We start from the raw sequence: 21,001 nt of genomic DNA, 5'->3' as shown, positions 1-21,001 counted from the left end.
ATGGGATCATCCTGAGCTCAAACTCAAAGCATGGACATTTTTTTTCTCTCTCTCTAAAGTAGTAAAGCTAGAAGAAGACACTCATAATCCTAAGCAAATGCATTTTTGCAACTACAGCCAACTGTAAAATAGACTATACAGGAGTCAGTGCTGGGCAGCCATTTACATTAGTGAGAAGCACTGATTTGTGAATGGAGGATTTGGGTTGTAAAGGAAGATCAGAGGGCAGGGGTGGGAGTTCAGGGATAGAGAGTCCTTTTTCAGAGGTGGTTCCTGAGGCAGGTGCAGGGACTGAGGGAAGTGCCACACCTAAACTCTGTGGGTGAGCCAATGAAAACCGGCTTCCCCTGGGTCCTTATAGCATGCCTTCCCTGTCTGTCAAGAGCCAGCTCAGCACCCGAAGCCAGATTCCAGGTGTGGTATTCCACCGCCGTTCTGTAATTTGTAATCATAGAAACAGAATGTTCCTCCTCTTACTCTTTCCCTGCCAACAGTTTCTGGGTGGGTGAATGTCAGTAGCTGGAGTTATTTTTAAAGAGGAGAGGTGAGGCTTGTCGTGCAAAGCTGGAAAGAGGGCGTTTGTTTGCAGAGCAGAGCTGACATCAAAGTGTAGATTACTGCTCAGTGGCTAGGCACTTGTCCTGTAACAGGTAATGTTTAACGTGCCAGTCACAGAGCTCACAGGAGCCACATACGTCCAGGCCACTCTGTCACTCCTCTGGAAGACTGGAGGGCCACGCTGGCCCATGTGTTTTGTTGTTTGTTGTTTTGGTTTTTTTTTTAAATATACACCTATATTGTTCTTTCTGCTTTCTTTTTTGCTGCTCTTAGTTGGACTTTGAAGCTTGGAAGTTGTATCATAAAGATTTGTAACCTTTGCCGGGGAGAGAGAGAGAGAGCGAGCAAGCTCGGCTAAGCAGTCTCTTTCTGCCTCTCTTCACAGGATAATATAAATGTTTTTCTAAAAGCTTGTGAAAAGATTGGATTGAAGGAAGCCCAGCTTTTCCATCCTGGGGATCTACAGGATTTATCAAACCGAGTCACCATCAAGTAAGTGTCACCTGCCCATTTTTTTTATTTTTTTAATTTAAACTCTAGGCTGAAAGTTTAAGGGAAAAGAAATGCTGAGAGGTCATGATTACTGAGAAATATTCCCCCCCTCTCTGTCTCCTTTAATGCCAAAATAGACTATTGAAAAAAAATCGTAAGGATTGTGACTATGACGCTTTCTGTAACTGATAACATACCATGGTGTTATTTTAGATCTCTTGACTAACTGTAAGGGAAGTTTTTATTTCAATCCTTGTGCAGTGTGGTAGAGTTTGGTAACTAATGGTGAAAAATCATCATTCTACTTAGAAAGTGAATTTAGATATTACAGAGTACAGAGTTAAAAAAGAATGAAAAATAGTGTTTCGCGTGAAGGCATAATTGCTAATGTGAAAATTTGATAACAGTGGGGAAAAAGTACTCTCTTAATAGTTGGAAAGCTGGGGTGACCGGGGTCGTCATGTAGCACCAACCACCTTATCAATTGTGAATATTTCCTTAAAAATTGACCATTTTTCACTATTGTAATGTTATAAATCAGAAAGTGAAAGTGGGGGGAGGTAGGAGCATGCAGGTGACCTGTCTTTGGATTTTAGGTGAAAATAGTGTTTATTTAGGTGTTTATGGTTTCCGAAAATCTCATTTTTAGGACATATTCCCCCTGTGTACATCTCATTTTCTAATAGAGAATTAAGAATAAGTTCATGTTACAGGATAAATGTGAAAGAAGAATGATTTAATTTCGTCAGAATGACGGTCTCCATATTATCATTGTTCTTAAACCTAATGTTTCACTCATTAACATTTCTTCAGGGAAAAAAGATAAACACTTGATTCTTTCTTTAGATATGATAGAAATAGGAAAAATACTTTATACCAGTTTAAAGATTTAATTAATACAATTAATATCCCTGAAATGTAGCTTTAATTTTGTGACAAAATTGTCTGTAATCTGAAATATGGCGTTTGGTTTTTTTTTTTTTCTTGAAAGAGACTATCATTCTATATATGTATCTTTTTAAAAATTTTTCTGCTAGTTTATTTATAAAGTTGGAATACAAATTTGAACAAGTTCTTTCAATTTCCCTTACCTCCACCCATCAAATTGTACAACCTAATAATGAATTCCCTCTTCCCCCTGCACATCCACGTCCCTCTGCTTCCAGCCTCTCCCACCCCTCTTGGATTCTTATACTCGTTCTACAGTAATGGTTTTATATAATATTTGTGCTTGTGGGACTGAGTTAGCATAATGCTCTTCTATCTTTGATAGGACCCATTTACTTCTAGTTCTAAAGCTTAAAAATCCTGGTAGAATTCGTCTTTTGAAAGTCGAGCGCTTTGTGTTTTTAAATGAACAAACTATTGAAGCTGTTTGTTTCTAATTCTGTTGCATGGCCACCTCTGAACTCCAGGCCAGTGGTTTGTGAGGAGTCTGCCTATATTTCTCATTAACTGAAAGGCAGTCCTGTGCTTCACCACTGAAAGAAAACTAATTTCCTAGGACTCAAGGTCATGTTTAATATTCATGAAACATAAACATTTGTGTGGATTTACTTATTTATTCTAATCAAAATATTCTTTCCTAAAACTTATCTGATGGGCAGTGGCTCATATGACTTTGATACTTCACTTTTTATTAAGCTGGCATTGTGTACCAAGAGTAAAAGTGCTTTCCGCCTAACATCATAATTGGCTGTGAAATCCTGTAGCCTATGTTGGTGTAGAAATGTTTGCATAAACATGTTTTTGGAGACATGTTTGTTTAGACGTGTTTTGAATTGCAAAAGGCCTTTTTACAAAAGCTTGCCTGAGCCATATTCATGACATGCTGTGCCTTAAGTGTTAAATATAAGTAGGTATCCGGCTTGAGCCCTCAGAGAAATGAAATTACTTACAAACTGAAACCGAGAGGTCACACACACTTAAAGCTGTAATAAGAAGTATGCAGAACAACTTGTTTCAGTGGAAACCACAAGTCTATGAAGTCAAGGTGTGCCTGAGAGTAGTACTAGAGAAAATGCCAGCATGAGAACCTTGACTGGCCCAACAAACATTCCCTCAGATAATTCTTGGGGTTTTTCACACCAGAGAGCAAAGGAGGTAATCCTGGGTGGGCCACAATGGAAGAAGGGTGGGAACCTACCAGTTACAAAGCACAAGGAAACTAACAAATGAATTAGAAAAAAAAAAAATTGGCCCTAGCCATGCCCGGAAATAGCATTTTTATTAATGGAAACAAGTTAGAGAGAGAGAGAGCGCGCAAGAGAGAGCACGCTAGTGTGAGCAAATAATTGCTTAGTAAACGGTATGTGCTACTTAGTTTTTAGATTTTGCTCTTATACAGTGTAGCTCAAAAAACTTTGTCCTGTCATAAACGTAGATTAAAGGGTGTGGTGTGTTCTAGATGAATATATGTGTGTAGTATTTCATGAACTCTGGGTCATTTTTGAGTGATGAGTAAGACATCACTATGTGCATCTACCATAGTTCCTTTAGCCGTCCATCCACTGAGCGACAATTGGGTGTTTCTGTTAGTTATAAATAATGCTGCATATCTAGTCATGAGAATGCTGGACCAAATTGTCTCTCGAGTCCCCATTTTCTAAGGAAGTCCCAAAGTGCTTTCAGTAATGGGTGCTCCATTTTACTGGTTCCTTCCAGCAATGTGTGAGAGTTCCAATCTCTCCACAGTTTGCCAGCATTTGTGGTTTGCTATCTTGTTGAACTTTGCTATTGTTGCCAGCATGAGAGGATAGAACAGATTCTGCTGAAAGACACAGGCCTGCCACAAAATGACAATTATGATGTAAGACCACTATTATCAAAAACAAAGAACAGGTTTATCAGGGGCTAGAGTTAATCTTAGTGGGATAACAGGGATGGGAAAGGGGGGGGAGAAAGAAAAGGGACTTGGTGTGAGCAAACCAGCAGTTCTCAGCCGTGGAAGTTTGGGCTCCCCTCCCTCAGAAACATTTGACAAGTGGAGACCCTTCTGGTTGTCACACGGGGAAGGGGGCCGCCACAAGCATCTAATGGATAGAACTCAGGGATGCTGCTCAACATCCTTCAGGGGACGGGGCAGCTACTCACAGCCAAGTTTTTCTCAGCTCAGAACATCAGGCACTACTGGAACTGAGAAGGCCTAGCTGAGACTGAAAATTCCTTAGATGCCGCCTCTTGACCATCCAGCTTGTAATGTGGGTATGAGAGATTCTGACTTTTAAAGACTTGGGCACTACTAGTAAATTGTCACTTTTATTAATACATACAGAATAATTCATGTGATTCTGTGTTAATATGTTAGTTGTTATTTTAAAAGGGAAGACTCACGTACTTTCTCTTAGAACGCAGTAATATATTTTAGTTTTCTGAAACTATTTTGTATACTTTACATTTAATGAACATATGGCAAAGCTTTGATTATGTTAAATGCCTGATCACATTACTTAACTAAGACCGTGTCTAATAGTGTCATTCATAGCCTTGCTTTGGGCCTTGTTGCAAATACAGTCTAAGATAGATGTTTGTGTGGCCTGCCAGAAGCAAATGAGACAGGGCTGTGTACACTTCTTTTGGTGAATATGAGATACCTGTTTTGTTACTGGACAGCAGGAATGCAGACATGGTTGGCATATAGAGAGTTGAGTATGTTAAAAATGACTGGCAAGTAAAGGGACAGATGGTTTAAAGAACAGCTGCTGTTGAATTATTTCAGTAATCAATACCTACACACTGTTAATTCGAGCAATGTAGTGTTTACAGTTTAACTTGCAATAATAACTTTTCACTGGTCAAGCAAAATGAGAACACACGTTATATATCTGCAATTAAATATACTAATGTGTTATATCATTCCCCAGTTTAGTTCTTCTGCCTGTACTGAAAGTGAGAGTTTGACCCCCTCCCCAAGAATGTTTGAATTTTCCCATTTATTATGAAATTACAGATACTCGCGAGCTCAGTTGAGACTTTTAATTTTGCATTGATAATATCGGAAGAATGGATTTCCCCCCCTTTTTTTTCTTTTCTGATAAGGCCAATAAACAAATTGATGATTTAGCTTTTGGGAATGGTAGGGTAAGGTAGAATCTATCCTCAAATGTTTATTGAGGCTCTGAACTTCTGTGCCTGTGAATAACTGCACCATTCCTATTGACCATTTATCCATACTGAGCTTTGAAAAAAAGATACACATTTACACACACACACACACACACACATACACACACACACACACACACAGTGATTGTTTAATTCTTCCATCACTGGGTTCCTCTTCTGTAAAACACTTGTTGGGAAGCATGGACAGCTCCACGTCACACGGTAGTGAATTGCTCCGTGATCCCTCATGTCCATCAACTAGATTCTGCCTCATAGATTCTGACCCTACAAGAAAGAGTAGAATTGTATCTTTGTTTTAGGCTGTAAATCTCAGTGAGATCAGGCTGTATCATCTTTCTTTCTTGGTGAATCTGGTGGGTTCAAACTGCTGGTTTTTATTTATTTTTTTTAAATTCTAAAAGCAACATGCAGCCTATTAGTTCGCCAGGGCTCCTATAAACACCATGGAGGCACCCCCTCTTATTGAGTCAATCCTGTCCCCTGGTAACCCTCCATCAGCTTTCTGAGGTGGGAGCTCACAGCCTCATTATTCTTTTGTGGAGCAACTGGTGGCTTTGAACTGCTCCTATTTTAGGTAACAACTCAGCACTGAACCCACTGTGCCACCAGAGTTTTTCTTACTGTATACCATTGTGTTGGAACGGACTCATAGCTGATCCTCCAGTTGGTTTTCAGAGGCAGTTACTTGCATGGGAGGAGATTTCCCATCCTTTTCCCACTAAGGTAGGAAGGAGAGAAGAAAAAAAAGAAAGCAAGTGACATAGTATTTGTGGTGTCACTGGCTATTAAAAGAAAGGCACATGGCAGGTGCTCATGTTGTTAGATACCATCAAGTCAACTCCGGCTTACAGCAAACCTACGTACAACAGCTCTGAAACTTGCTATAGCTTGAGCCAATTTCCTCGTCTCTGTGAAACAATCCATCTCATCCAGAGTCTTCATCTCTTGTGCTGTCCCTTCACCCTTCTCAGCGTGATGTCTCTGTCCAAGGACTGATCCCTTTTTGAAACATGCCCAATGTATGTGAGAAGGAGCTTCAAACTCCTTGCCTCCAAGGAGCAGCCTGATTTCACCCTCTTCAGGACAGACCAATTTGTTCTCTTAGCAGTCCATGATCCAACATCACAACTCAGAGACAATTTATTATTCATCCTTAGTCATTGTCAGGCTCTCTGACGCATTGCAAGTAATTGCATAGACCATGGCCTGGATCAGATGAACGTCATTGCTCCTCAGTACTCTGGAGAGGTCCCTGACATCAGATTTTCCCAATGCAGTTTCTCTTTTGATTTTCTGGCTGTGGGCACCAAGAGTGTTTATTGTGAAGCCAAGCAAGCTGAAACGGTTAACAATCTGTCTCTTCACTGTATCATGATGCTGCCAGTTGGCCCACTGGTGAGAATCTTTGTTGTTTTTTTTTAATTTTTATTAAATTTCATTAATTTTAATGAACATTTACAGAGATTTTGGGTTTCCATTCATGCATTGTTGCACTATTTTCTCTACCCTCCCCCCCGTTCATTCCTCTTTTTATTCCCCCTTGAAAGTCTGTTTTAATTTTCTAATTGCCACAGTGCTTGCTAAAACCAGTTCTGATAAATCTCCTTTGTGTGTCCTTTGCCATTCCCTATCACTCCTCCCTAAGAATCTTTGTTTTCTTGATGTTGAGCTTCAATACAATTGAAGGCTGCAGTCCTTGACCTTCTTTCTGTAGCAAATACCTCAGGTTTTCTTCAGTTTCAGCGAGCGGAGTTGTGTCATCAACATAAAACAGATTGTTGATAAATCTTCCTCCAATCTTGGTACCACATTCCTTTTCAGTGCCTCCCAAATGATCTGTTCTGCATGTGGATTGAAAAGGTATGGAGATAGGATGCATCCCTGGCGTACATGTTTGCCGATTTTGAACCATGCAGTGTTTCTCTATCCAGCGACTGCCTCCTGGTCCAAGTATAGGTTTTCGCATAAGCACAATCAAGTGTTCTAGGATTCTCATTCTTCTCAGAGTTAGCTAAACTATGTGTGATCCACACAGTCAAATGCCTTTGCATAGTCAATGAAATACAGACATTCGTCTGGTACTCTCTGCTTTTCAGCTAAGATCCATCTAACATTAGCTATAAAGTCCCTAGTGCCATGGCCTCTTCTAAACCCAGCTTTCACATCTGGCAGTTCTCTGCTGATGTACTGTTCTAGTCATTTCTGGTTAATTTTCAGCAGGATCTTGCTTCTGTGTGATATTAGTAATGTTGTTGTTGTTATGTGTCGTCGAGTCATTTGCGATTCATAGCGACCCTATGTACAACAGCTCTAAACCCTGCTCTATCCTGTGCCAATCTTATTGCCTCTGACACACCCATCCACTGAATCAATCCATCTCATAGAGGGTCTTCCCCTCTTGCGCCATCCCTCCACCCTCCCAAGCATGATGTCCTTCTCCAAGGACCTGTCCCTCCTTGCAGCATGTCCAAAGTATGTCAGACGAAGCCCCAGAATCCTTGCCTCCAAGGAGCAGCCTGGTTTAATCCTCTCTGGGATGAATCTGTTTGTTTTCTTGACAGTCCATGGTACATTCAATACTCTTCTCCAGCACCACAGCTCAAAGGCATCAATTCTCCTTCTGTCCTCCCTAGTTATTGTCCAACTCTCTGATGCATAACGAGTGATTGCAAAGACCATGGCCTGTATCAGGAACATCTTAGTCTCCAGAGAGACACCGTAGCTCTTGAGTTTGACAATTTCCATACTCTGTTGCATCACAATTATTATTATTTTTTTAAAATGGGAATAAATATGGTTCTCTTCCAGTCAATTGGTTAGGTGGTTGTCCTCCAGATTCCTGGTGAGCGCATCCAGGGTGCCATCTATTTGTTGAAATATGCCAATTGGTATGCCATCGATTTCTGCCTCCCTCTTTTTTTATAGTTCCTTCAGAGCAGCTTGAACTTCCTGCTTCATCACCGTAGGCTCTTTATCATATGTTGCTTCATGAAATTCTTCGTGTCAGCCAAATGGCATAGAGAATCTGTGTACTCTTTCCATCTTCTTTGGATGCCTCTTGGGTCATTCAGCATTCTGTCTATAGCATCCTTTAAGTATTGCGATTCAAGGCTTAAATTTGTTCTTCAGTTCCTTTAGCTTAAGAAATGCTGACCGCGTTAATCCCTTTTGATATTCCCACTCCAGATATTTGCACATTTCAGGATAATATTGTGCTTTGTGTTCTGGTGCTGCTTTTGAAATCTTCTTTTCAGCTCCATATCCTCTTGATTCTTTTCATTGGCTTTGGCAGCTCCCATCCACAAAGCAGCCAGAAACCTCATCCTCGAGAAATGGAAGGTGACAGCAAGTAAGGGGTAAACCTTTGAGCTTTTCCTATGATTTCTCTAGCAGAAATCTAGAGTATTATCTTTATGCCATTGTTGAAACCCATGTATTAAAAATTTTTTCAGCTGAGAATTTGAACAGATTGTAAACACTTTTTTTCTTCCACCCCCTACTCTTCCACTCCAGTTCTTAAGCACTTCTTCAGATACATTCTGTTCACATTAGATGTTGGCAGCTCTACCAAAACAAGGTAGTTCAGAGAGCAACAAGGTAGTTTCATGGAGAAACTAATTTTCTAATACAGATGTATGTACTCTGGTGTTTTATATATTAGTGTTTTAGGTATAAAAGTGTAATTGTAAATGTTGATATTAGTAGAGGTTTTTATTTTGTCTTTAAAGATTTATTTATCACATTGAAAGAACAGAAAAAAAAAATCTGCAAAGGGACATTAGTGGGAAGCAGTCAATGTTAACATACTCCACTTTTGAAACAAAAAAAAAACAACAACAAAGTGCTTTGAAATGTTTGAAGGAGTTAACAGCTCTCTTAAGCTTCAAACAGATGCTTGATTTTGCAGCAGTGCTATGAAATCATTTCTGAGGGAATGAGCTCCCAGATGGGAAGTCACCAAAATTAGCTTTAATAAAGAATTTCATCAGCAAGTTTATATAGTAAGACTTACTCCTTCACAGCCGAGCTTCCTGCTTTGGTACTGCTTGTTGTTACCTGGTGTTAAAGTGGGGGCACCTTACCCTTGACTTTGGCATGATGGGCATTATTTGAAGAATATGAATGCAAAGGGAGTTGGAGAATTCCTAATAGTTCATTTCTGGTGATGCCAACAGGTAACACTCTTGGCTGCCGACCGCAGTATTATAAATTTGAGTTCACCCAGAGGCTCTTTAGTAAAAAGGCCTGTGATTGGCTTCCAGAACTTCAGCCACTGGGAACCCAATGGGGCAGTATTCTGACACAGGCTGGGTCACCTTGATTTGGAATCACTGACCACTGAAAAATGGCAAGGGACGCTCTGGTGGCTGAGTGGAAGAAGCTGTGCTGCAATTCCAAAGACCCGTGGTGTGAATCTTCCAGCTGTTCTGCTGGAGAGAGATGGGCACTTTCTTCTCATGTGATTTACTGCTTCTGAAAACCTGTTGGAGGGCCAGCTGTGAGTTGGTTCTGACTTGCTGGCACACAACCACCGCATTAACAATTGCAGATGCTTTTGAAACCCCTGGCTGATTTCTCAGCTGTCATCCCCCTGTTGGACGGACTAAGACATCCAGTTACATACGTGTCAGTTGCGCTGTGAACAGACACACTTTGAAGGAGAGCTGGCGTTTTGGCGTCTTCCTAACCTGAGTTTAACCTTCTTTATTCTGTGTCATTTGGTTGCTTAGTGACCCCACACAGGTTTCTTTTCTTTGCCATGATCACTTTGCTGCTTTGTACATTTACTTGTATTACTAATTAATTACTGTCAAGTCCGGGGAGGAACATATTGTTGTTGTTGATTGCCTTTGAGTCGAGCACGACTCATAGTGACTCTATGTACAAAAGGCCTGAAGCCCCTCTACAACTATCGGCATTTATCAAAGTTCATAGTTTCCAGAGGCATGTTATTTAGGAAGTGGATGCCACTCCTGCTTCCAAAATCTGTCACAGTATATTATTTTTATGTGCCATTGGGTCACCTGTGATGTGTAGCGACCCTATGCACAGCAGCTCTGAACCCTTCCCTATCCTGAGCCAGTCTCACTAACTCCAACACACCAACCCCCATCATTCCAGTTACTGTATCAATCTTTCTCATTCTGGGTCTCCCTCTCCTATGCTGTCGCTCCACCCTTCCAAGCATGATGTCCTACTCCAAGGAACGGTCTGTCCTGCACATGCCCAAAGTAAGTGAGGCAGAGCTTCAAAATCTTAGCCTCCAAGGAGAGATTTGGTCTCACCCTCTCCAAGACAGACCAGTTTGTTTTCTTGGCAGTCCATGGTATGTTCAAGACTCTTGTTCAGCACCACAACTCGAAGGCATATATTCTTCTTCTGTAATCCTTGGTCATTGTCCAACTCTCTGAAGCATAACAAGTAATTGAGAAAACCATGGCCTGGATTAAGGTGCACCTTTGTCTCTAGACTGACATCGTTGCTCTTCAGCACTCTGGAGAGGTCCATGACAGAAGATTTTTCACAGTGCAGTTAGTCTTTTGATTTTCTGACTGCTGGAGTGAAGATTGTTCATTGTGGATCCGAGCTAGCTGTAGTTGCTAACAACCTCAATCTCTTCTCCATTTGTTATGGTGCTGCCAATTGTGTCAGCATATTAGTGAATAAAACACAGTTGTGACTTGCTTGAAGTTTAGCAAATCCCATCATTCGGGTGACTTGCCTCCTTCACAGAGATGTTCTGATGATGACAGAGTTAGATATGAAAGTATACAGTGCCTAGTGTATAGTTAGGTTCTCAGTAAAATGTACTGGAGTAGCATTTTCAAAACTTGGTTTTCCTCCATGGATGTCACAAAGATGTATCCCCTTTCCAGGGGAACATAAAAGAACTCTAGAATCTCCTAAAAATCGTGATTATAACCTGGAGACTTTTTGAGGAGAATTTATACTGTTTAAGACTTATCCTTCCTCTTAATTGATAGCAGATCTTAGAAACATGTGTGAGCATGTGCATCTCCCCCCCATTATACCTTATTTGCTAGAATAGTAAACTGAGAGATAACTGAGTTGTTTACCTTGATCACTGGGTGGGTGGGTGGATGGGGTCCATAACATTTTATTAACTTTTTGGAAATTAATTTCTTTGTGTAGTTTCTCAAGCACTGTAAATATTTAGATTGAAATCCATTTCTTTTAAAGTTTTATGTTGACTTTGTTATTTAGAAAAGGACAAATAATAAAAGCGCTATTATCATTTCACTGTAGCCAGACAGCCGACAACATCTATCCAAGTAGTTTTACCTTGTTTATAGGTCCACTTTGATTGTTTCCATATTTTCTCCCTCATTTCTTTGTAATGGCTGCCCTTTGGTTTACAAAGACGCCATCTTTAGACAGGGAGGGTCAAAAGATGTTCTCTAAAAGACCCTCCTAGAGTTTATGAAATTTTATTTTTAGACTAGGTGCTATAGTTTTCACTTTATTGAATTCAAACACACACACTGCAGGCATGTTTGTGGCTTTCACTGTTTCCCATCTGTTGTGTCTGTCAAAAGGCTAGTGAGTAGTAACAGCATAAAAAGCCTGGAGTATTTTATCTGAAATAGCTGTGTGTTTTAATGATGGCACTAAAGAATAATTATAACTAGCAGTAGGCACTGGCTTTGAGGTCAAAGGTTTGCATTTTCTTCGTTCCAATTTCACTTGTATACAATAGAATCAAGAAACTAGGAAATGCATTCTCATCTCAATGAATCATCACAAAACTTTATAACCTGATTTTTTTTCCTTTAAGATGTAGGTAGAGCCTGATTATCAAAAACATTTAATAGAATAGGCATAATAATTACATATGTGCTACCTTATTTACAAGAGAGTAGGTTAATAGCCTGGTTATGTTTTAAGAGTCTGTCCTGGTATATTTTCTGTCATGATGAGGAAAGGGATTATATAATTGATTTTAAGGAAACAGGAGAATAATACATTTACTGGGTAAATGTAAGTCCCTTATATTAACCTGATCCTTAAATGCAAATAAAAACTTTATTTTTTTTAGTGTAGTTAAAAAAAATTAAAAAAACGAACAAACCACAAAACCAAAGCTCATTCAAAAAGAGTAGATTAAAAGCATACTTGGAATCAACACACATTTGGTAAGCTGACTTTTTTATGTTAAAAAAAAAAAAACCAGGGGAAAAATAGGATGTAGGCAGTCTGGGAAGAGCAGCTGCTTTGAATCAAGCCCTCTTTGCTGTCCCTCTCATTACTTAATGAAGGTTTGCTCTATTCTGTGAGCTATTTGAGGGAGGAAGCCCTAAAGAAATATCAAGTATCACTGTGGTTATTATTAGACATATCACTGTCACATTAGTTGTAGTAACATTGATGGCTGTCAGGTTTTTTGAAATGTTTTTGTTTCGTTCCTCCTCCCCTCCTTTAATTTACTGAGTTAGGGAAAATATCTTAGAGGAATCAGCGTATCTGGGTAAACAATGGGGTTTACATGGTACAGGCCCTTGCTGGGTTACTGGGCAGAAAGGAGACCTTTCCCTTCTGAAGTGTCTTTGAATTTGTAGGTAAATTTTGTCAGGTGCATGTGGTTCTCATTTAGGGCAAGGAAAGGTTTGACATGTTTTCCATGACTTAAAAGTTGAACATGCAGCAAGACAATGTGACTGTGGTGACGGATTTGTTTCTGACAGGGAGCAAAATTCTTGAAAAGTGGGCAAATACATATGATATCAAAAAAGGCAAATAAATATGACTTGTCTGTAAGCAGCTGTTTTTATCCAAGGGACTTACTGTAGTAGACTTTGTGGTTTATTACATCAATATTTGGTAGAGAATTATTGTGTTTTTTTCAGGCTTATTTTATATATAATGCTATGAGTTCACCTATAATATTCACCAGGAATAGGCCATGCATCCTATATGAAATAGTAACATAAATACAAATGCTTAGAAACCCTCAAAGAGGAGATGCCGGATCCTGAATGTGTTCAGATCTTTGTTTATTCTGGTGATGAATTTGCTTTACCACCTGCTTATTGCGCTCCTTTGGACTCTGCACTTGAAATGTGAGACTCAGAGATAATAAAGGGGCTTGATCCCTGTCTTGACCAAGAAATGGGAGTAGTGTTATAATTAAATATGAGTGTTCAAAGCAAACTGAGTCCATAGACGATTAAGAAATAGAGCTCTATTTCAGAGCTGAGTTTTCCCCATTCTGCTTCCAAGAAGGCAGCAGAAAAACTTGCTCATTAAACTTCTGCCGTCCTTGGCTATAAGCCTTGGCCCTGCAGGGCTGGCGACAACTGCTCCTAGATCAGCTGGAAGCAGCAACATCCTGATAGTGAAGGTTGAAGCTGATGTTCAACTCTAAAGTTGAAGGTGATGACATATGTGAGTCTTAGACCAGGTATGTTGAGTCCTCTTACTTGTGGACCTTTTATCTTGTGATTTGTCAAGAATATTCATTGAATATTACTCTTCACAATGTACAAACCCCAAGTCCTGGAAATAGATAAGATAAATAAGACTTACTGTTTTCCTACCTGGAGAAATACCAGATATTAAGGAACAGAAAAACATTCTTAGGTCTTTGTAGAAAGAGAAATGAAATAAATTCATTTTCAACTCAACTTTGGAAAAATGGGTATCAACTAAGTCACAAAATCACAGCAGTAAGGGGTCTAGCGCGTCTTGGAAATAGTTTCATTACTGTTGGTTAGGTTAAGAAACCAAAAGGCAGAGCACATCCATTGCTGTTGAGTTGATCCTGGCATATGGTGGCCCCACAGAACTGTCCCATAGCGTTTCCAGTCATTATGGACTTTCTACCAGATGGATTTGCAGTGACTGCCACAGTGGATTCCAGTGTCACAATGATTGTGATGATGGCAATGAACTCAGTGGTATTTTGTCATTTTATGCATGTGGTCACAGAGTTGGAACCGTCTAGCTCCCAACAGCTGTCTGTATGGAAGCAGGTTTCACCTGACAGAGAAGTTGGTGGGTTCAAACTCTTGTCCTTTCATTTAGTTACTTTGTGCTTAACCTCTACACCACCAGAGCTCCTCAGGACCCAAGATGTCTAGGTGATTCTTACAGATCATCAAGGGAGTGTTATGCTTATAGGAATCCAGAGGATCTTAGATTTGGATTTTGTTTATCTGGAATAGACAGGCAAATTTTGAGCAGAAGGTCAAACCAGAATGAACAAGTTCAAAGCTCTTAGGAGTAACTGGATGATGGTAATAGCTGTCAGCTGCAGTCTTCTGATCCATGTTCTACATACATTCTTTCTAATCAGTAGAATTGTTGTGTTTTGTTAAGTTTGGAGCAAAGGCTGTAAATTGCACAGGAGGAGATTGTCCATTTTTTTTCCCGTGGAACAGCTGGTGGATTCAAACCATGTTTCTTTGGTTGACAGTGTAACTCCTTACCCTTCGCCCACCAGAGCTCGCTTTTTATTCCCTTTATACATTAGCAAAATAGGTGGCTATTTCCATTTTGAATCACCTGAGATAGAGAAGAGTAAATGGCTTAATTGTATGGCCTTGGGCAAGTCTTGGAGACAGGGCTAGAAGTTGGGGGTGAGGGGCTGGGGGTGGTGGTGGTATCTTACCCTCAAAGCCTGGGCTCTTTCTGCTTTATGTCCACTGTATGACTTAATCAGACTTAAACAACCATTAAATTTTACTGATATTCTTTTAGTTCCATGTGGTACATTGTTGACTGTTTTTAACCAAATCAGTTGTACCCACAGTAGACTTGTGTCTCACTGCTCATTGCCATCAAGTTGGAAAAGCCTTGGCAGTACTGTGTGGCTTTGTCTGTTTTTAGTGCATATAGGGAGCTCCTATGGATTAGTCTGGAGGGAGTTGACCACTAATGCAAAGGCTGCACCTCAAAAACAAAAAAACAAAACAAAACAAAAGGCAGCACCTCTCTGTGGCTGGAATGTCACAGTGACTCTGAGGGAGAAAGACGAGCGGTCTCCTTCCTTGTGATTTCCAGTCTCAGAAACCCAGAGGTGGTCAGCTTCCCTCAGGCTCGGACTCTACAGCAGTGAGTTCGAGCTGGAATGCAGATATAAACTAGGTGTACACTATGGTGTACTATACAGTCATGCAACAGCCTTAGGAAAACTTTGGAACATTGTGAGGATTATAAAAATGTGACCCAGAGACACAAAGTCTGCATATGCTGTCGGAGAAATGATGCTGCTAGCTTTGCTTGATGTAGGGTTGTCACAGACCTGCAAGTCATGAAAGAAAACAAAACCACCAACCCACCATATATGCCTAAATTCAGAAGAGCAGTGAATGCCCCAGGATATAGCCCAGAAAGCAGCAGGGATAGGGTCGAAGGATTGATGGAATTGCAGGGAGGAAAAGTGTCATTAGATTGTGGGATTACACTGAAATTACTGTTCTAAAGTGAAATGTGTATGAACGGTTGAATGAAAAAACAATTTGCTTTGTAGACTTTCCCTCACATCATGATTAAAACCAACTGCACATATCTACAGAGAACAATAATGTTCAGTTAATTGAGATAAGTCTGTACCTCAAAACAAAGAAATAGTTTTCATGTGTGGTGTTATAATGCTGGAACACTGAAAAAATAATAGAATGTTTGGATTTCACTTACATGTGCACATAAATACCTCTGTCTTATAGGTTTTATGACTGCTCTGCAGATATTAGTGACTGTTCAGTTGGGTTTGTCGTGATAAGGGAACATTCTATTAAATACTGTGGGTTGTAATGAGAATTACTTAGGAACATACTGGTTTTTATTTAGAACAACATTTTACATAACAATTTTAATATGCTTTTTAATACAATATTATTAAAATCACGACTTTGTTCTCTAAACGTCCTTGGGTGGGAGTCAGTGTTTATTAAAAAAGCAATTAAGTGGGATATTATTTTTGTTACCGTTTAGATGGTTGTATATTAAATTTTGTTTAAAGCCTGAATGATTAATGATTTGAAGTCATGTTGGTAATGCCTAAATTATATGCAAAAAAAAGAGCCATGTTATGGCCATGGTACCTAAACTATTGAATTAAAGAAGAAAAATGACTGCAGCACATTGCCTAAAGCCACGCAATCATTGTGACCAGTGGAGGGTTTGAAACAGGTGGCAAGCAAGAGCGTCAAGTGCAACAATAAATAGCACAGACTAATTCCAGTAAGATGAAACTCCTCTCTTGTTGCAGAAAAAAAAAAAAGATTGAGAGATCAGATCATGACTCAAAAAAGCAAAGTTCAAGGAATGACTCCAGTGCAGGAGCACTTTTAGAATTCATTTACCAGAAATGACAATAAATGAACACTTCCCTTACCATGACGTCAAAAAGTATTTTTGCTCTTGGTTAAATGTACACCATCAAGTGAGACTGCTTTTCATCAGTAGAAAAAAATATTAATTAAGCTTTTATTTGTCAATGTGGTGTTACGGGGTGTGAAAGAACATGGAACTAACTGGCAAGTCAAGAGAAATGTGTCATCATAGGGCAAACAGAGACAGCTGTCCTTTAAATAACGGCTAGATTTGGTTAGATATGGTTTAAATATGCAGCTACCCTGTTGCCCTTGAGTTGATTCTGATTCAGATGAGCTGTGTGGCCTTCACAAGGCTTTCCTTCTTTATGGAAGCCAACTTCTTACTTCCTGCATTAAATATGTAACGGGAAGTAGAATGGAAGAGAGTGGGAGGACAATAATGCTTGGATGCTTGCTAAAATGCCTCATAGAAGTCTTACAGCTGCAAGAGATCAAGTGGGTGGTTGCTCCCTCGAGTTTACAGATAAGGAAACAGACTGAGATTTGCTCAAGAAACATTCCTGATGACTACATAGCCAGTGCTCTGTCCATTCTCAATCTTGCTTCTGAGTACATTCAAAGGCAAATGTGAAGATTGAATGAAGTTTGGTGGGTTCTTTGGTTTGGTTTTGTTTTTTAAAAAATATGTTTATGTTAATCTTCCAGAAATGAAGTTAGGGAGGGAGGAAGGTTGTGTACTTAAGGGGTAGTTTATCGTTTTAGAAGCTAAGAGTGAGTAAGGGGCCACTGAGTGGTGCAGTGGTAGAATTCTCACCTTCCATGGAGCAGGTTTAGATTCCTGGTCAATGTACAATGTCCATATGACCGGCTGCCTGTCAGTGGAGACTCACATGTTGCTGTGGCTAAACAGGTTTCATCAGAGCTTCTAGACTTGGATGGACTGAGAAGAAAAGCCTGGAAAACTGCTGTCAAAAAAATCTTCTAACTGAAGCCTTAATGATTACAAGGACCCTACCCCATTGTTCATGGAATTGCCTTAAATCCAGGGCAGCCTGTAAAAACAAAAAGGTGCAATTGCCTTGGAAGGAGTTTGAGTCCTTTAAACAAGTACTTCTTAAATGTCACAATACCCAGGAAACTTGTTCAAATTCCATTTCTTTTCATTCATTATAGTTGGGCAGGGCTGGGATTCTGTGTTAACACTGTGATCTCTAGATCATACCAAATGAACACCCCTTTCTTTTTTTTTTTTTTTTAGTCTTTACCATTTGTTTATTGCTAACGCATCATGTTCAAATGAGTACACATACTCCCTTTACAAAAGTAAGGCACACAAAAAGCCTTCTGTGCAAGTTCCATGTTCCCTAAATTCGCAGGCTGGGAAAGTGCTCCCAGGCCGCAGTCGCCAGGAGACCCAGAGCGGAGGCTCTGAGGCCCACAGGAGGCCTGAGCTTGACACCCCACTGTGGCTTCTCTCCGTGCACACTGCCAGGTCCCATGCCAGGTCCAGCAGCATGCAGAGAAGAGCAGCATCCACGTCCTAGCTGCGTTGCCAGTGAGGGGTTTGGCGTGTCGTCGTGCAGGGGTGGGTCACACGATGCTGAAGACCATGGACAGGTACTGCTCGTAGGACACCTGAATCCAGCCGTCCTGGTCCGTGTCATAATGCCGGAATATGTCTGTCAGTCTCTGTAAGACAATGCAGCCTTGGATGAAGTCGTCGAAAGCGATCTGCCCCCGGCCCTGCCTGTCGAACTTGCGAATGAGAATGTCATGGAACTGGTCCGAAAGCCGGTACCCAAAACCTGAGAGGGCCTGCTTGAGCTCGTTCTTGTCGATCATGCCCGAGTCGTCGCGGTCGTACGTGCGGAACACGTTCTGCCAGTCGGTGATGTACTTCCAGACACCGGTGAACTCACTGAAGTTGACGCCAGCCTTGTTCTCTCGGTCAAACATGGATATGATTGACCTGACAGTTACTGGGTTGAATGGCGTCCATGTACCGTTGGACAGCGCCTGCTGCAGCTCGTTGTCCGAGATCACCCCGCTCCTGTCTTTATCGACCCTCTGGAAGACGTTCCACAGGAAGCTCTGGTCCGGCAGCGCCGTGCCCGGAGCAGGGGCGGCGCCGGCTCCAGCGCCGGGCGGTAGGGGTAGGCGGCCATGGGCCGAGGAGAGAACCCCTGAGGAGCAGGGCGCGGGCAGCAGCGGTACTAATGGTCCAGCAGCCGCCCTACTTTGAACACCGCTTTCTAAGAGTAACACAGACTTAAGCAATAAATGATCACGATCACACACTGCAGTGAGGGATTAATGAAGATATGTCGAGATGTAAGGCTTCCCTGTGGGTGTGAAGGATGAATAGGATTAGAATGAGAAGTCAGAGACCGTGGCAAGAGGCTCAGCACACACAAGGGCAGAGAGGGGACTTAAAATCAAGTTTTCCCCAAATCTTCTAGATGGAAGGTCATTTGTAAAGGGGGGGACACCCTGGTGGATTCAGTATGGCCAATTTGAGATAGAATGACAGGTTGGTCAAGACCAAATTGAGTTGGACTTCTGTTTGGAAGTTTAAGCTTTCTCTTGTAGGTGATGGAATCACTACCAAAAGCTTTCGAGAAAAAAGGTTAAAATGAAAAGCAAAGATGTAGTAAAGATGCAGTACATTCAGTGGATTGATTGAGAACTATTGTGATGGCTGAGCAACGAGGCGAGCATAGCAGTTCATGAAGGTTGTCACAAGGCAGCCAGCAGCTGCTGGACCTTTGAAAATGGAATTGAAGTGTGCTGAAGTCAGTGTGGAGAATGGATTAGGAGTGAAGGGTTAGGGTTAGATGTTGAGTTTGTGTAACCATTCATAGAAATAGGCAAGGCAACTGATTGTGGGACAGGATGGGCACTGTGTCTTAACTACTGAATTTGGTGTGATGGTACAATATCCAAAAGGGAATTGCCAGTATAGCTGCCAATGTATTTAAGCTGAGATCTGGGTTAGATGTGTAGATTTGAAAGTCATCTGCGTGCAAACCCACTGTAATTGAGCTGGTTCCGTTTCATAGCTTTTAGAGGACAGAGTAGAACTGCTTTAAGGCGTTTTTGAAGTTGTAAATCTTTATGACAATAGACAACCTCATCTTTCTCCTGTGGAACAGCTGGTAGGTTAGAACCACTAACCTTAAGGCTGACAGTCTGACACTTCACCCACACTGTGCCACCACAGCTCCGCACCTGTGGATTGTTGTTTGGAGCTCTTGAGTTTGCTCTCATACCTGGTGACTCCATGTTTTTTACAGGGAGTACAGCACAACATTATTCAGTCCTGTGCCAATCCATTTTCTTGACGGTCTTTTTGTTTTTCAGTGGTCTTTTACTTTAACCAAGCATGATGCCTTTCTCCTGGGACTGGTGGATACGAACCATGCCTTTGGGATTGCAGTGTAGCTTTTTGCCACTAGGCCACTTGCGTGAAGTGTCAGGATAAAAATCCCTCCCTCCTCACTTCTGGCTACACTTCTTCCAAGAGAGATTGTTTGGTGGGTTTGGTTGGTTGTTTTTTTTTTTTTTTCCATTCTATAATATATTCAGTATTATTATTATTTTTTTTTTTGCCAATACCAGAGTTCAAAAGCCAGAATCAGTTCTTCTTCATTAATTTTGATTCATTGTCCAGCTTTAGTTTCCTTACATGCATATGAAGTGATTGAAAATACCAAGGCATGGATCAAGAATGAGCTACCCCTGCTAGTTAACGTCCTTGTATTTTAAGAGGTCCTTAGCATTAGACTTGTCCATTGCAGTATTTCTTTTGATTTCCTGATTGCTGTTTTCATGGATGTTGAGTGTGGATCCATAGAAAATGAAATCATGAGAAGGCAGTACTTACATGTAGAAGAGCAAAGCCTGGTTTTGAGGAAAACAGGTGAGAGAGAGAGAGAATTATTGATAGTTAAGGCCTCAGACTTTGCATAGGCCTACACTTAATGTTTTTTGAGAAAAGAGCAACTAGGTATTGGTTTTTTTTTCTATTTTTCTCTTTTCATAAATTTATTTTAAAATGAACACTTTTTTTTTGGATTCCATTTGTTTTTACACCCATGCTTTCTTGCTGGTGCTAAAAGATCACCATTGCCACCAAAACCATACCTTTATTCTGCAGTTTCTTTCTCATCAATTCTTTCTTTACCATTGACATTTAAGTGACTTTCCCAACTTTTAAAAGATTTTATTTACATGGACTAAATTTAATCCATTTTGCTGGTAGAGCTCAATGAATTATACAAAATTGTATAACCATCCCATACTCCATATGTAGAATCCTAGAAAGTTTCTTCATGCTTTTTACAATTCCTGTTACATGATCCCTGTTACCCTGAGGCAGTGTGATTTGTTTTCTCTTACTGCATTTTTGTCTTTTCTAGAATTTCATATAAATGGACTCATACAGTAAATAGATTTTGCACTTGGGCACTTTCAATTATAGTAATGCTTTTATGCTATTTATTTCTCTTTGTTAAGGAGTAGAGTTCTGG

At 40.5% G+C, this 21,001-nt stretch overlaps 1 protein-coding gene and 1 pseudogene across 2 annotated transcripts in view; one reads left to right on the top strand and one right to left on the bottom strand.

Moving 5' to 3' along the window:
- Nucleotides 1-922: 922 nt before the first annotated feature.
- The window catches only part of LMO7 (LIM domain 7), a 131,978-nt gene continuing 111,899 nt past the window's right edge, over nucleotides 923-21,001 (top strand). The window contains exon 1 of the mRNA XM_006901130.1: nucleotides 923-1,050. The gene's annotated coding sequence lies outside the window, so the exon portion shown is untranslated. The remainder of the gene's footprint in view (nucleotides 1,051-21,001) is intronic.
- LOC102869721 lies at nucleotides 18,060-18,640 on the bottom strand (annotated as a pseudogene). Its single transcript, XR_439014.1, has one exon. The product of XR_439014.1 is annotated as a programmed cell death 6 pseudogene (transcript).

Source organism: Elephantulus edwardii, unplaced genomic scaffold (assembly GCF_000299155.1).
Source record: "Elephantulus edwardii isolate Elephantulus edwardi_28Jun2011 unplaced genomic scaffold, EleEdw1.0 scaffold00309, whole genome shotgun sequence".
Taxonomy (NCBI): Eukaryota; Metazoa; Chordata; class Mammalia; order Macroscelidea; family Macroscelididae; genus Elephantulus; species Elephantulus edwardii.
This window is presented reverse-complemented; position numbering and strand designations above follow the sequence as displayed.